We start from the raw sequence: 13,092 nt of genomic DNA on the forward strand, positions 1-13,092 counted from the left end.
AGATATTAAAAAATGTTGTAAAATAAATCCTGTGATGATTAAACGTCTGTGTTTGGGTTCAGTGTGTCTGAATTAAAGAGCGAGGGGCCTCTTTCAACAGCCGCCATTTTGCACCAATGATGTAACAACCCCACAGGGACAGATCCATCACCGAGGAGGAAACACGGACAGCAGTTTGTATCTCACAGCAGCAGGACGGAGACGATGTATCTCAGGGACGGCTGTCCACAACCATGGACATATGTTAGTGTCTGCCTACGGCTTTATTTATGGGCCTATATGTCTTGTTCTGCTGCTCAGGGCTAAAAGGGATGGAAATTAATGGGTCTGGACCATAAATCAATATTATATCATTATCATGATATGAGACCATATATGTGGTCTTCTCCTGGTTTTAAAGGCAGTAAAGTATCATCACTTAAATGTTGTCTCAGTGTCGATATCGAGGTATTTGATCAAAAATATATTAATATCTGACTTAATCACCCAGTTGTGGTGATTTACAAATACTGAAATATATATTATGTTCCGTCATGAAGGCTAAAAATGTTGATATCAGTACTGAGATATTATTTCTGTACAGAAGCCCTAAACAGAAAACATTTAACTCATCATCCCTTATCCTGTGATAACAGTTTACATCTGTTTTCTCGAGGTCACTGGTCAATATTTACTTATCAATAATAAGAAAATGACTTAATGAGTTTCATTCAAGACTCATTACCTGGAGATAACAAAGCTCGTTGCCTTGAGATCTCGAGAAATCTCATGTAAAACATTACTGTCATCCTGCGATGATGACATAGATAACTTGTGACCTCGAGAAAACAAACATACTTAAACTTGTTGTCACAGAAAAACTGAGGAAATAATACATTTGACCCATATCTTCAGCATTTAAAGGCTCATCCAACCCTAGTTATTAATAATATAGGATAATCAATAGTATTTATTGTCAGTATTGTTGGCAGCAGCCAGCAAGCAGTTAGCATAGCTTAGCACAAACACTGTAAACAGGGGGAACCAGCTAGCCTAAAAATACTGTGAAAATAACAAGTTGGGGATTTTTTCCAGCTCTGACTGAGATGAAACTCACCTGGACAGGTGTATGAACACAGTTTATATTAAAGCCCAGTTTCCAGGAGCTCTTAGAGATTCAGAACCGGTCCTCACTCTGGACCAGTTGCTGAGTTACATGTGGACCCATATTTTCATGTTTGTGTGTGTGTGTGTGTGTGTGTGTGTGTGTGTGTGTGTGTGTGTGTGTGTGTGTGTGCTGCCGGCGCTGCACCATCAGCATCTCCATATGGAATCTGCAGATTGTTCACTTTCTCTCAGCCTTTCATGTTTCACACCTTTCTGGTTTGTAAAATCCTGACAGGGCGCTTTTGTTTTTTTCCTTTTCTCAGCGTGAGGGTAGACCATGAAGCTCTCTCCACTAAGTGTGTGTTGCAGTAACGCAGGACTGTAGCAGCAGCTCGTGGCCTCTGATTGGCTTGAAGGAGCTTCTCTTTCTGATGAGGATCCACCGAGCGAGGCAGGAAGTTCAGATTTAGGTTAAAGTAACTTCATTTGTTCATCAGTAATCACAGCGAGTGTGAGAGGAACAAAACTCAGCTCCTGTGAAACCACAAGCTGAAATATTAAAGGTAAGAAATTCAACACAGCAGCTTTGACTGACACAAACTTCTGGATGCCGGGTTGTCAAAAAATGTAATCAAAATACAGTTTCTAGCTTTTACATGCAATCTTTTTCATTTGTTTTGCCTTTAAATGTCTAATTTACAATATTAACACATATATAAACAATGAAATGACCTTTGAATATCCTCAAACTGTTATAATAAACATGATCAGTGTGTGAAAAATCTACAGAACCGATACTTCAAAAGACATTTTCTGGTTATTCAGCTACAGATTCTCCATGTTGTTGTACATTCAACATGTAAATTCACAGTCTTTGTGCGTGTGTTACAAAAATACAGGGAAAATCTGTAAAATAAACAGGAAAAATGCTGTAAAATTACAGATACATCAGAGCTTTGAGCGCTGTAGACGCTATCTGCCTACCTGGACATCTTTTAAACTCCTCACTTCTCCTGAATATGAATCTGCCGGAGCATATTGACTTTCTCACGGCTCTGTGAGAAGATGTAATGAGTTACCCTCCGCCCGCGTTAACAGGAATGTAAAGCATCTGTGAAAAACATACACAATGACTCTCGTCTAACACATTAGCGGTCATTAGCATTGCAAATGTAGCGCTCTCGCATCGTGATTCATTTAAAAGCGACAGGTGCAGTAAATGACGCCGAGGTGCAGCTTCAGTAAACCTGATCAGTCTGATGGATCGTGGGAGTGAAGAGTTAAGACGCCTCTTGTTTTATTATGTGGATCAGAAGTGTAGCAGCTACTCCCCTGTAAGTAAAACACACAGGGAGCTGTTAACTACGTTTAGAGGCCAGCTCATTTTCTTAAGCTTGTTAAATAGTGTATTACATTCTCTCCACTGGAAGGTCGAGCTGGAGGGGATGTTTCCTGAACACTGGGCCGCCACAGAGGGCAGTTTTTCATGTTTAATCATATTTTAACCACATGGGCGTTTAAGAGGGCAGGTATCACATGTCTTCCAGCGCACCTGAGAGTCTGTCAGGTTATCAGCTCACTTGGTGCACATTCTGCAAACACTTCCTTCAGAATTGTGAGCATTTTACGAGAAATATGTTAATGTTTGTGATTATGTTTTCACAGAGTCCAGCTTTTGCACACCTGTGGATCGACAGGTGCGTTGGAGAAGAACAAGGGCCGACAAAGTCAGGGGAAAAAAACTAATGCACACTGTCCACTTCAATTCTCAGAACTTCATCGGGTCATCGTATCGTATCGTATCGTATCGTATCGTATCGTATCGTATCCTGATGTGATGTATCATCATAGGATAACCTGATGAAGGTCTGAGTACTGAAACGTGGTCTTTAAACTTTTTGTTTTCCTGATTCTGATTATATATTTGAAATGAAATGCTAACGAGTGAAGTGTTTAAGTCAGACGCATAGGATTACAAGAAGTGATTAACAGCGAACTCGACACGATAATGATTATATCACAAGATAATCACCTGATGATACGTCACGATATCTGTCAAACTGATGGAGTCAGAACAGTTCTGCTGGTTAAAAGAGTTTTTTGGGGGGGTTTTCAAGTCTTGAGTCTCGGGTCCAAGGACAGAGGCCGTACACTTCACAGATTGTGTAATTTATGATCAAATTGACTTGACTTGACATTTCTTGAGGAAACAAGTGACACTGTGGCAGCAAAACAAAATGACCTCCAACCTCGAACAGGAAAAAGACAAAAAACAAAAAGAAATGTGAAGTAAAACTCTCGTCAGACGCCACAAAATGAATCTGTCTCCTGTATTTCATGCGTAATGTTCAGTCTTCATGTCACAGGGTTTATATTATAACGTGTGCCTTTGAGTTTTTACAGGGCGTGATACAGCGCTGCAGCAGGTGAGGAGGTCACATCTGGAACAGCTGGTCAGTAGTGATCACAGTCCTCGTCTCTTCAGTCTCCAGGTAACTGAGGCGATAACGTTCCCGCGTGTCAGACTGCATTAACGGTCGTCTCACTGAGGAATGTGTGTGAAGAGATGCTTCTGAAGTCCAGAACCGTCTCTTCAGTCTCGTTGACTTTGAGGGAGAATGATTGTTGTCCTCGCTGCAGATCTCTGCGGGCTGACTCATCCTTGTTAGTGAAGCGCCGCTCTGCCGGCCCGCCATCGGCAGATTTAACGACACCGTGGCTGTGATGTGAGGCATCAGGTCAGGATGGAGGACCAGGTGTGACTGCCTGATGTCTGTTGCTAGGAGCTGAGCGGTGATGGATTCAGTCTGGAACGTCTCGGTCAAGTGTTTCTGTCATCCAGGTGTGATGGAGCCAAGTGTGGTGTGTCTGTAGTGAAGTGTGTTGATGCAGTCTGATCGGAGGACTCACATCAGGAACAGCTGCTTCGTGACACGTCGAGTAAGAAGTATGAAGGTGAAGGATTCAAGTAGCAAGTCGTTTTACTTCGACTGCATCTGCCACTCTTACAGCAGTGATGTACTTCAGTCTGATGCACACAGACAGGCGGACAGATGAGCTGCATGGCCACAAATATCATCCAAAAAAACATATATTAATGCAGATAAAACACAACTTATAATATGTTATTACGATAACATCATTCACAGAGAAGCTGAGTGTTTCTACACTGATGCTCTGAGCGATAAATGATGAATGATGCCGACTCGCCGCCTGACATTTACACTGAAGCTTCTCAGTATCTTTGGACGTTAAAAATAAAACTCCCCTGTCTGATGAGATAGCGAGCGAGCCTCCTGCTGGATTTAAAGATTCATCAGCTGATTTCCTGCTTCACACACACACACACACACACACACACACACACACACACACTCTGAGCCCTGCAGTGTGTGTGTGGAGCATCAGAACGATGGAAACAGCATCAATGACAGAGAGCGATGACTCTTCCTGCCTCCCCGTCAGTAATATCACTCCAGGGCTTACCACATTTTTCCTTTTTTTCTTGGGAAAATCTCCTTAAAACCCACTCAGAGTAAAACCCAGAGGGTGCGAGAGCTTTGACAGAGCCATCAGCCGGGCTGAGAGGACGTCCTGTCCTCCCCTGCAGCTCTGCAGCAGCTCTGGAGCTGACGGGTCAGCTGCCGCTTCATAAACCGCACCAGTGGTTCTGTCCAGCTGCTGTTCACGGGCCGGATTTCCCCCCCAGTCATGATGTAACATCCTCATATTTATCTCACACCCACACCTTTGATTAATGATGATAAATGAGGGCGAATAAGTCTTAATCCACAGCTGTGTTGTCAGGCTGCTCTCTGTTTCTGTTAGCCAGACAGCTAATGCTTTGCCAGCCAGATTCAAAGACAGTAAGATTACTCAGTAGTACTTGTAGTATTAGTAGTACTAGTACTAGAGGTAATAGTATTTGTGAGTGTATCAGCAGTGGTACGAGCAGCTGCACTCAGAAACAGAAGTAAACACAGCAAAAGAAAACAGCAAACTAACCTATACTTTTAAAATATCTGTGTGTAAACTTTGAATAGGTCACAGCAGCAGAGACACAAACAGATGAAATGTTCTGATAATAATGAACCCGAACAGTCTTGTGATTATTCGGGCCGAGTCGGTGTGAGATCCTGCAGGATTTGGCTGCTTCACAGCTCCATATTGTTGCGGAGGACGGAGATATAAATACTCAGACAGCTTCCTGCTTCTCCCTGCTGGGGTTCAGCGTTACAGGCGTCCCAGCTGAGCACACACCCAGACACAATAGACCGGCCCGGCCCGCTTCACCAGGCCCGGGCTGGCCTTCATGGAGGATTATCCCACACAAGTCCCCCTTCATGGTTTTTATTCAGAGCGTGAAGAAGGACGGACACAAAGCCAGGAGACATTCAGAGTCACTTATGGTTTAAAATCACACGAGGTGATGAAGTCAGGAGGAAATCTGAGTTCTTTCTGCTGATCGTCACTCAAAGATTTCACTGCCAGCGTCCACGTTCATGTTTTTAGATACGTTTTGACTTTCACATACTCCTTTTTATTGTGTAAAATATGATTAACTGACAGCTTAACTGACTTATAAAGTGAGCAATCTGAATCCAGTGATAAAGACAGAGAGATGTAGCTGAAAGATCCAGAAAAAGATTGTAAGGATACTTTGAGTTACCTTTGCTTACAAAAATTCAGATACAACTTATTAAAGGAACTGTTCACCCCAAAATTAAAATTCAGACATTATCTAGTGCCGAAGTTTTGTAGTTTAACAAAATATGATAATATACATTTAAAAAACTTAATGCTAATTAAAGATGCAAAACAGTAGATTCTAAATGTTGGTCCCACCCCTCTGTACACCTCACAGTGGTTTGGTCCACTCACACATCAGTCTGTGTGTGGAGGTGCAGACAGACGTGGTAAAAGCTGCTATATTTCTCTTGTCACAAAGTTTTAGGTTTAAGCACAAAAAGCACTCAGAAAAACAATGTGTTGGCTTAAAATAGCTCCTGTTTCAGTCGCCTCAAACACCTCAGGTCCATAAAAACACCTGGTTTTGTTTGTGACGAACAGTGAGAGAAAATGTCTTGGTTGTCCTTAAAAACCTTCAGGGGTGAATGAGGATGTTTTCTGTTTATTGTCCCCACAAACAGTGAAGTGAAATATCCTCCTTTGGTTGCAGCTTTCTCCTAAACAACTGAAGTAGCTGGAGACTTTTTAAAAACGTATAAAAAAAACAACCTAAGAAACATAAAATGGCTCCATACATCATCTGGTGCTTGGAAAATCGATTTAAAGATGTTTAAGAAGATAATTATATCCTTTTTTAAGACTAGCATGCACGTTGTCTGAAGCGGGTGCACAAGTCCAGCAGCACAACAAGGATGTAAATAAAGTCTTTTTAAAATAATTCAGGATCTCTGGGCTTGTGGAGACGTTTTTAAAACAAGTCTTCTGTTGCAAACCCCGTTTTGCTGATCCAGAAATGTTTTGTAGAAAAGGAAACTTCACCGGTCTTTTCATCAGCATGTTCGTGAGTAGATCATAGCTACATTTTCATTTCCTTTGATATTTGTTAAGTGAGGTTTCAGAGGAGGAAGCTGTCAGCGGTGCAGCAACACAAAGTTCAACTTCAGTCTGAAAACCGTCCTCCTGTTGTTGACACGTCTGTCGGGACAGACGGGGACAGACTGCGACAGACTGCGAGGTCACAGTCACAATATTGAAATGTTTGCATCGAGGCACTCAAGTGTAATGAAAGTCTCTGCGCTCGCCTCCTCAGGTGGGCGAGTTCCCACATCAGCACCTGTCACCACTCCTGCTGAGCCGCGGGATGGAAAACAGCCAACGCTGATAAGCTGCAGACTTCATACTGCTGCTCAGAGCTGGAAAGTAACTAAGTACATTTACTCAAGTACAGATACTGTGACGCCATCTCAGAGACAAACACTGTAGTTTTTACTGCGTTACATTGATCTGCTTGAACAAAATGTGTATGTACTGACACATAAATAATGATAAACACTTTATTGATCCTTGGGGGGGAAATTCACGAGCAACCCAGCAGATTATACAGTAAATAAAAGCAGCTCCACCTTCACCGGCTGCAGTAATGATGAAGAAATGGATCATTCTGCATGAGTACTTTAATCACATATAGATGCTGATACTTCTGTACTTTATGTATATGAGTGTGTCTTCCTCCTCTGGTGCTGCATGAATGAACACAGCCTCAACAAGGACACTCTGTTAGCATAGCGCGCTGACCTCCACTAGGCTACAAATAAGCAAAATGCAGGATTATTCAGCAGGAACCGTGAAGAGGAACTCTTGTTGTGATGAGAAGGACGTCAGAGCGACTCTTTTACTACCTGCAGCACAAAGACGCTCACATCAGAGATCGAGCTGCGACAACAGGACGACTGTTCGTTGTGTCGCGTCACATCAAAGATTACAGCTTGCAGCCAACAAGCTGCTGAAAGACAAAGTGTTGTTGTGATTACGCAGCATTCACTGACACCACTCTCACTAATGGAGACGCTCCTGATCGAGAATATGACGGTGAGATCGTGGATCCTTCTGTTCCTCCTCCACTTCTGAGCATCCAGTGAATCAAATTTTGCATCAGTTGAATATCCTGTATTCCTTTTAGGATTCTTAGCAGAAAATATCAAAAATAGCGGCTTATTTTCTGCCAATGTGTTTTGTTGTTTTTTTTACGTCCCTTCAAATTATTATTTCCAGCAGTTTGTGTGACGAAAACAGGAGGTCAGAACATTTCCATCCATGATCGACTCCAAACCGTGATGTTCTCCTAAACCTAACCAGAGCATAAACACAATGTTGTGACGAGGAGGAAACTGAAATGTCAACCTCAACTTGAACTTATCTGTGGTTTTATAGAAACATAATCGGCTTACATTTATTCTGGCACTCTGGTTGGAGAATCAAAATTGGGAGACGACCAAAAACAGCTTTCCTATCGAGAAAAGTCCTCAGTGTTGTTCTTTGGTCTTCTGTAATTAAATAAACTCTCCTGTTCTGGTAGAACTGATGCTGTAGCAGCTACACTAACCTCTCATTGTTGTTTAAATCTGAGCAGTCACTTCTCTCGCTGGTTGTCAAAAATCTTATTGCCACCAAAAGCAAGATACAAAACATAAATGGTGAAAATACTGAATTATCCGTATGCCTGAAAGCCCACAGGACTTTGAATGAGAGAGCTTCAAAGTTTGAGAGATGAAATCCGACATAGAGACGATCTTTTCCTCCTCAGTTCATTAAAACAGTCATTCAGTATTTAGAGATAATGTTTAATGTCAGATGGTTCGTTGTATCTCAGCTTTGAAGACTCTCCCGCAGCTGAAAGGTCATCAGCTGGAGTCAGCGTGACTCCGTCAGCTCCTGCGACTTCTGTCAGCGACTCCTCGAGCGATACAGCGACCCCCCTCCCGCGTTAGCAGCGCGTCGCCCTGAAACATCACGTCAGCGAGTATCTGAAGTGTGAATGCAGAGCGTACAGTAAAACCTCTCCCGCGCCTCCCGATAGCAGCGGAGAGCGTTTCATCAGACGGGGCCTGCCGCTGCCTGCATCCTGACTCCCTCGCTTTGATCCTGAACCCTGCAGTCATATGCAAAGCAGGCTGGGAAGACGCCGCCATGCTGGGAGGCATCGCCTGCACAGAGTAAAGAGTGGAGTAGACTGAGTTTCCTTTACAGAGGTTAAAGTCTGACGGAGAGATTCACACCGGCGCTGAGTTACAACAACAGCACCACTCCCTTCACATGAGACACATCCAGTCTCTAATAATGAGACTCTCACTGATACAGAACAATACAGAGCAGGAACGTGTTCGTCATCCACCAGAGCTGCAGATCAATAAGAAGAGTTTAATCTTTCGTGTCCTGGTGAAGCTGCTCTGCTCTCACTGTCTTCACAGTTAGTCATTTCATATATTTCCCAAAATGGCGACAAAAGTCCTCACAAAATGGATGTACGATCGTTTCCTCGTAAACTGAGCTGTCGTCTCCGTCGTGTTCTGGCAGCTCCTGGTGAAACCAGTACGAACAAGCCTCTGCTGACTGATAGTCAGTGAATATGTGTCAATTAAAAAGATGTAATTCTCCAGTTGCACAACATAGTGTGACGTAAATCCACTTTACAAAGACTGCACATCCTTTTCCTCTGACGACGACTCTGCAGTGCTCTTGAAGAGTTTTTAGGGAGTTTTCAGACCGAGAACCACGTAACCAATAAAAAGAAAACTTCACGGACCATTTAACTTCCCAACATCCGTCAAAAAACAATCGTCCTCCTTCAACAGTTTCCATCTTTCTGACCATGTCTGGATCCAGAACCAGACTGCACTGATCCTTGTGGGTCGGCTGCACTGCTGGAGCCTGAAGACGCAGCAAAACAGCCAACTCAAATAAAAAATGGTTGAATTCACGTGTGAGTTGATTTAATATTAAAAACACATTGATTCCAGTCACGACGAGGCTTTGGAGTCACCCAACATCACGGAAAGTTTGAGCGTGAGTTTCAATGTACTCGCTAATGTTTGCAATGACTTCTTTTAAATGTCTTCCTGCCTTCAGTTCATTCGTGCCGCTGTAATGAATATTTTCTGTACTTGATTCCTGATTGACTTGGTAACGAACAGGCGGGTTTATCAGACGGACAGGAAACACTGAGACTGAACCAGACAGTAGAAGTGCAAAAAAAAAACTAAAATCATGAGCTAAAAAAGGCTAAAAATCTACATAGAGTGGGAATGTAGGACCCAGCTGAACATGATAAATCACACCGTGTGAAGTGATGATGATCAACATCCTGTGGTTGACACACGTTTAAAAAAACCTGTGTGGATCTTCTGATTTTGGTGGAAAAGCGACATTACTGTGAGCGACTTCTTCACTCTGCACAAACCGATTGTTAAAAAGTTAATAAAACAGCTGTCAGTGGAGGTTTAAGTCGACCAGCTATAGATGGAATACATTATTTCCTGGAGGCAGCAGATCTCCTGCTGAGCTGCAGAGTTCACACTGATTCACAGACTCAGATTGAACCGTGGTCGTCACAAAGACGGATGAGATTCATGATGATGCTGTGAGGAGACAGCGGCGGCCGCTCTGCGTGTTCCCGCCTCCTCCCAAACTTCAAAGTTCGCCCTGACGGACGCTCGCGGCCTCCGTCTGCCGACGAGACGGAACCGCTCATCTTTTAAACAACATGTGCTTCTGTTATCTGTCATCACCACTCGTTTCCTCTCTGCTGTAACAACATGTGAGGCCGATACAAACACATCGAGGAGGGGAGACATTTTCGGTGACCTCCATCAGGATGAGATGACTTTATCAGCTCGGTATGAGGGTGGAGACGACACACACCGACTCACACACTCACTCGGGGAGGTTTCTGGCCTCTGTAGGGGGTCTGTGCTGCAGCGGCGAGCAGCTGGCTGCATATGATACTATTAACAGAAGTGATGTGAGCGCGCACCGCAATAAAATGTTTTTTTGGCAAACGCTGAATGTGTTGCTGAGGGTGTGTGCTGCTCCACTCGATGATGTGAAGTACGTGGAGAAAACGCTGTGGGAGGAGGAGGAGGAGGAGGAGGAGCAGGACAATATGTGAGGCACATAGTTTTAGTCACAGTCATCCAGAATCAAATGCCTCATTTACATTTTCTCTGAAGTCACTTCTTTTTATCACCAACAGGACGGAGACGGAGACACAGACGCTCCTCCTCGTGTCCGAACGCCTCAAACTTTGACCGAGTTGGACTTGCTGGCAGCGCTCCGTCCCTCTGGTGTCGAGCTGAATCCAAAACCTCAAACTATTGTTCTCTTAAAAACAGCTGCTGGTGATTTCCACTGTTGGTCAGCCTGAGATTCTTTCTGGGGATAAATGTCGATGATTTCAAGATTCAAGATTCGATTTATTCATCATTTTGCAACCAGGATTGTATAACTGAATAAGACTGAAGACCAATTATCTTTGACAAAATAGAAAAAGTTAATTTGCCGGTAAATGTTGTGTATATTTGGGGATCTAAGGCTTCAACAAAATTGCCAAATGGACGACTCGATGTGGATTCACTCCACTGGATATTTAAAGGACAAGTCCGAACATTTCCAGCCATGTTTTGTGGCATCAGAGCAGGTGCTTTTTAAGCAGCTGTGCAGACATTTCCATCCGTCATCATGGCGACCCAAAACAGATATTTTAAGCCAAACCGGTGATGTTTTTCTAAACCTAGCCACAAAGTTTTGGTGCCTAAACCCAACCAGAGTATAATCACAGCGTTGTGACAAGAGAGAGATAAGAAATTCAACTTAAAGAGCTTTAATGTATCTGTGTTTCTGCAGAAATGTGCTTAGCTAACATTTATTCTGGAGATCTGGTTGTTAAAATTACTTTGTTAGGTTTAGTAAAAGATCAATGTTTGGGTTAAAATGACCTCATGAAGGCTACAGGAGCTTCTTTGTCATGGTTGCAACTATAATCTGAGCCTGAACTTTTAGTCATTGTGACAATTTAAAGATTTCTGAACCAGTTTGATTTGAATCCTAGTACCGAATGAATGCTGTTATGAGGCTGAAACGACAGATACTGTCACTGTGTGTCTACATACTTTTGGCCAAACAGAGTATGTAGAGTCAGGGGGGGAGAAAGTGCAGAATAATGAGTGTGAAAGTGAAAGAGAGAGAGGTGACAGTCAGAGGGAGGGAGGAGGGAGGAGGGGTGAGTTAGCATAAAGAGGACAGGGAAGGGCGAGAGACACTGAGAGAGAGAGAGGAGAGAGAGGGGACATTTAAAAATAGAGAAGAAGAAGAAGAGAGGACGGAGGAAGGAGGTGTGTGTGTGTGTGTGTGTGTGTGTGTGTGTGTGTGTGTGTGTGTGTGTGTGTGTGTGTGTGTGTGTAGCAGCTGTTTTCCTGCATCCAGTGAATACTAAAGTCATCTTCTGTATCAGGGCCACGGCGCTAATTTCCCATGATCCTCTCCTCCAACAACCTTCACTCCACCCAGGTGTGTTTGTCATTTCAAACAGGAAGACTGAGGTGTGACTCTGACATCAACACACACACACACACACACACACAGTTTATAAATCAAACAGCGATGACTGTTCTGCAGTGAATTCGTCATCACGTAATGATGGTGTGATGAAAACAGCCAATAAACAGCTAAACAGCAGAATCAGATCTTTTTATCTTTATCATATCACAGGTCACAGGGTCGGAACAAGGTAGCATAGAAAACGACTGCAGACAGGTAAATGTCAGGAAGGAACAGTTTGGCAGTTATATAGTAAAATCATGATTCATACATTCACAGGAAAAGGCAGCTGAGAACTGAAAACTGTTCAGGTCAGATCAGTGTTCATGGATCCGCCATCAGAATGGTGCAGCAGTGTGGGAGTGTCACTCCCTGGTCCGTGTGTGGGGCGTGTTGGGAACCCCCCGCTGATCAGTTTGTCGAAAGATGAAGCTTTAGTTTGGGTCTCTGTTCAGACACAGTGGTACCAAACCTGGCAACCTGAACAAAAGATTTCATGTTAAACTGTCGTCATCAAAGAAAAGAAAGAAAGACATTTTTTCAACTGAGGCAGCCTCACTGTTGCTAAGCTAAGCTAACCAGATCCAGACTCCAAACACACCGACTGAGATTTCAGTGCATCTTCTCATCGTATTCTCTAAAAGGAAGTGACTGCGCGTCTCTGAACCGTCTCCTTTAAGGTCAGGACTCCTCTTAACGCGATGAGACACTTCAGGAAACTTCTGCTCTTTTATTAAACTGCTCTGGATTCTCAGCAGGACGATGAATTCAGCCTGTAGAATAAAAACAAACTGACAGGAAAAACCAATTCAGTCAACACATACGGGAAGAGTCTGAAAGAGAGTGTGTGTGTTTCCAGAGAAGGAAGCGGCCTTACAATCTAAACAAAAGCTTCTCATGAATCACCTCTCAGCTGCTCTCGGTTTGTTTCTTTCCTGTAACGAC

At 43.3% G+C, this 13,092-nt stretch overlaps 1 long non-coding RNA gene across 1 annotated transcript; it reads right to left on the reverse strand.

Moving 5' to 3' along the window:
- Positions 1-12,301: 12,301 nt before the first annotated feature.
- On the reverse strand, positions 12,302-13,092 carry LOC119004922. Its single transcript, XR_005070344.1, has 3 exons — positions 13,025-13,092; positions 12,749-12,938; positions 12,302-12,627 (listed from the first exon to the last, which is right to left on the reverse strand). It is a non-coding gene; the product is annotated as an uncharacterized LOC119004922 (long non-coding RNA).

The sequence above is a fragment of the Acanthopagrus latus genome, chromosome 16, assembly GCF_904848185.1.
Source record: "Acanthopagrus latus isolate v.2019 chromosome 16, fAcaLat1.1, whole genome shotgun sequence".
Taxonomy (NCBI): Eukaryota; Metazoa; Chordata; class Actinopteri; order Spariformes; family Sparidae; genus Acanthopagrus; species Acanthopagrus latus.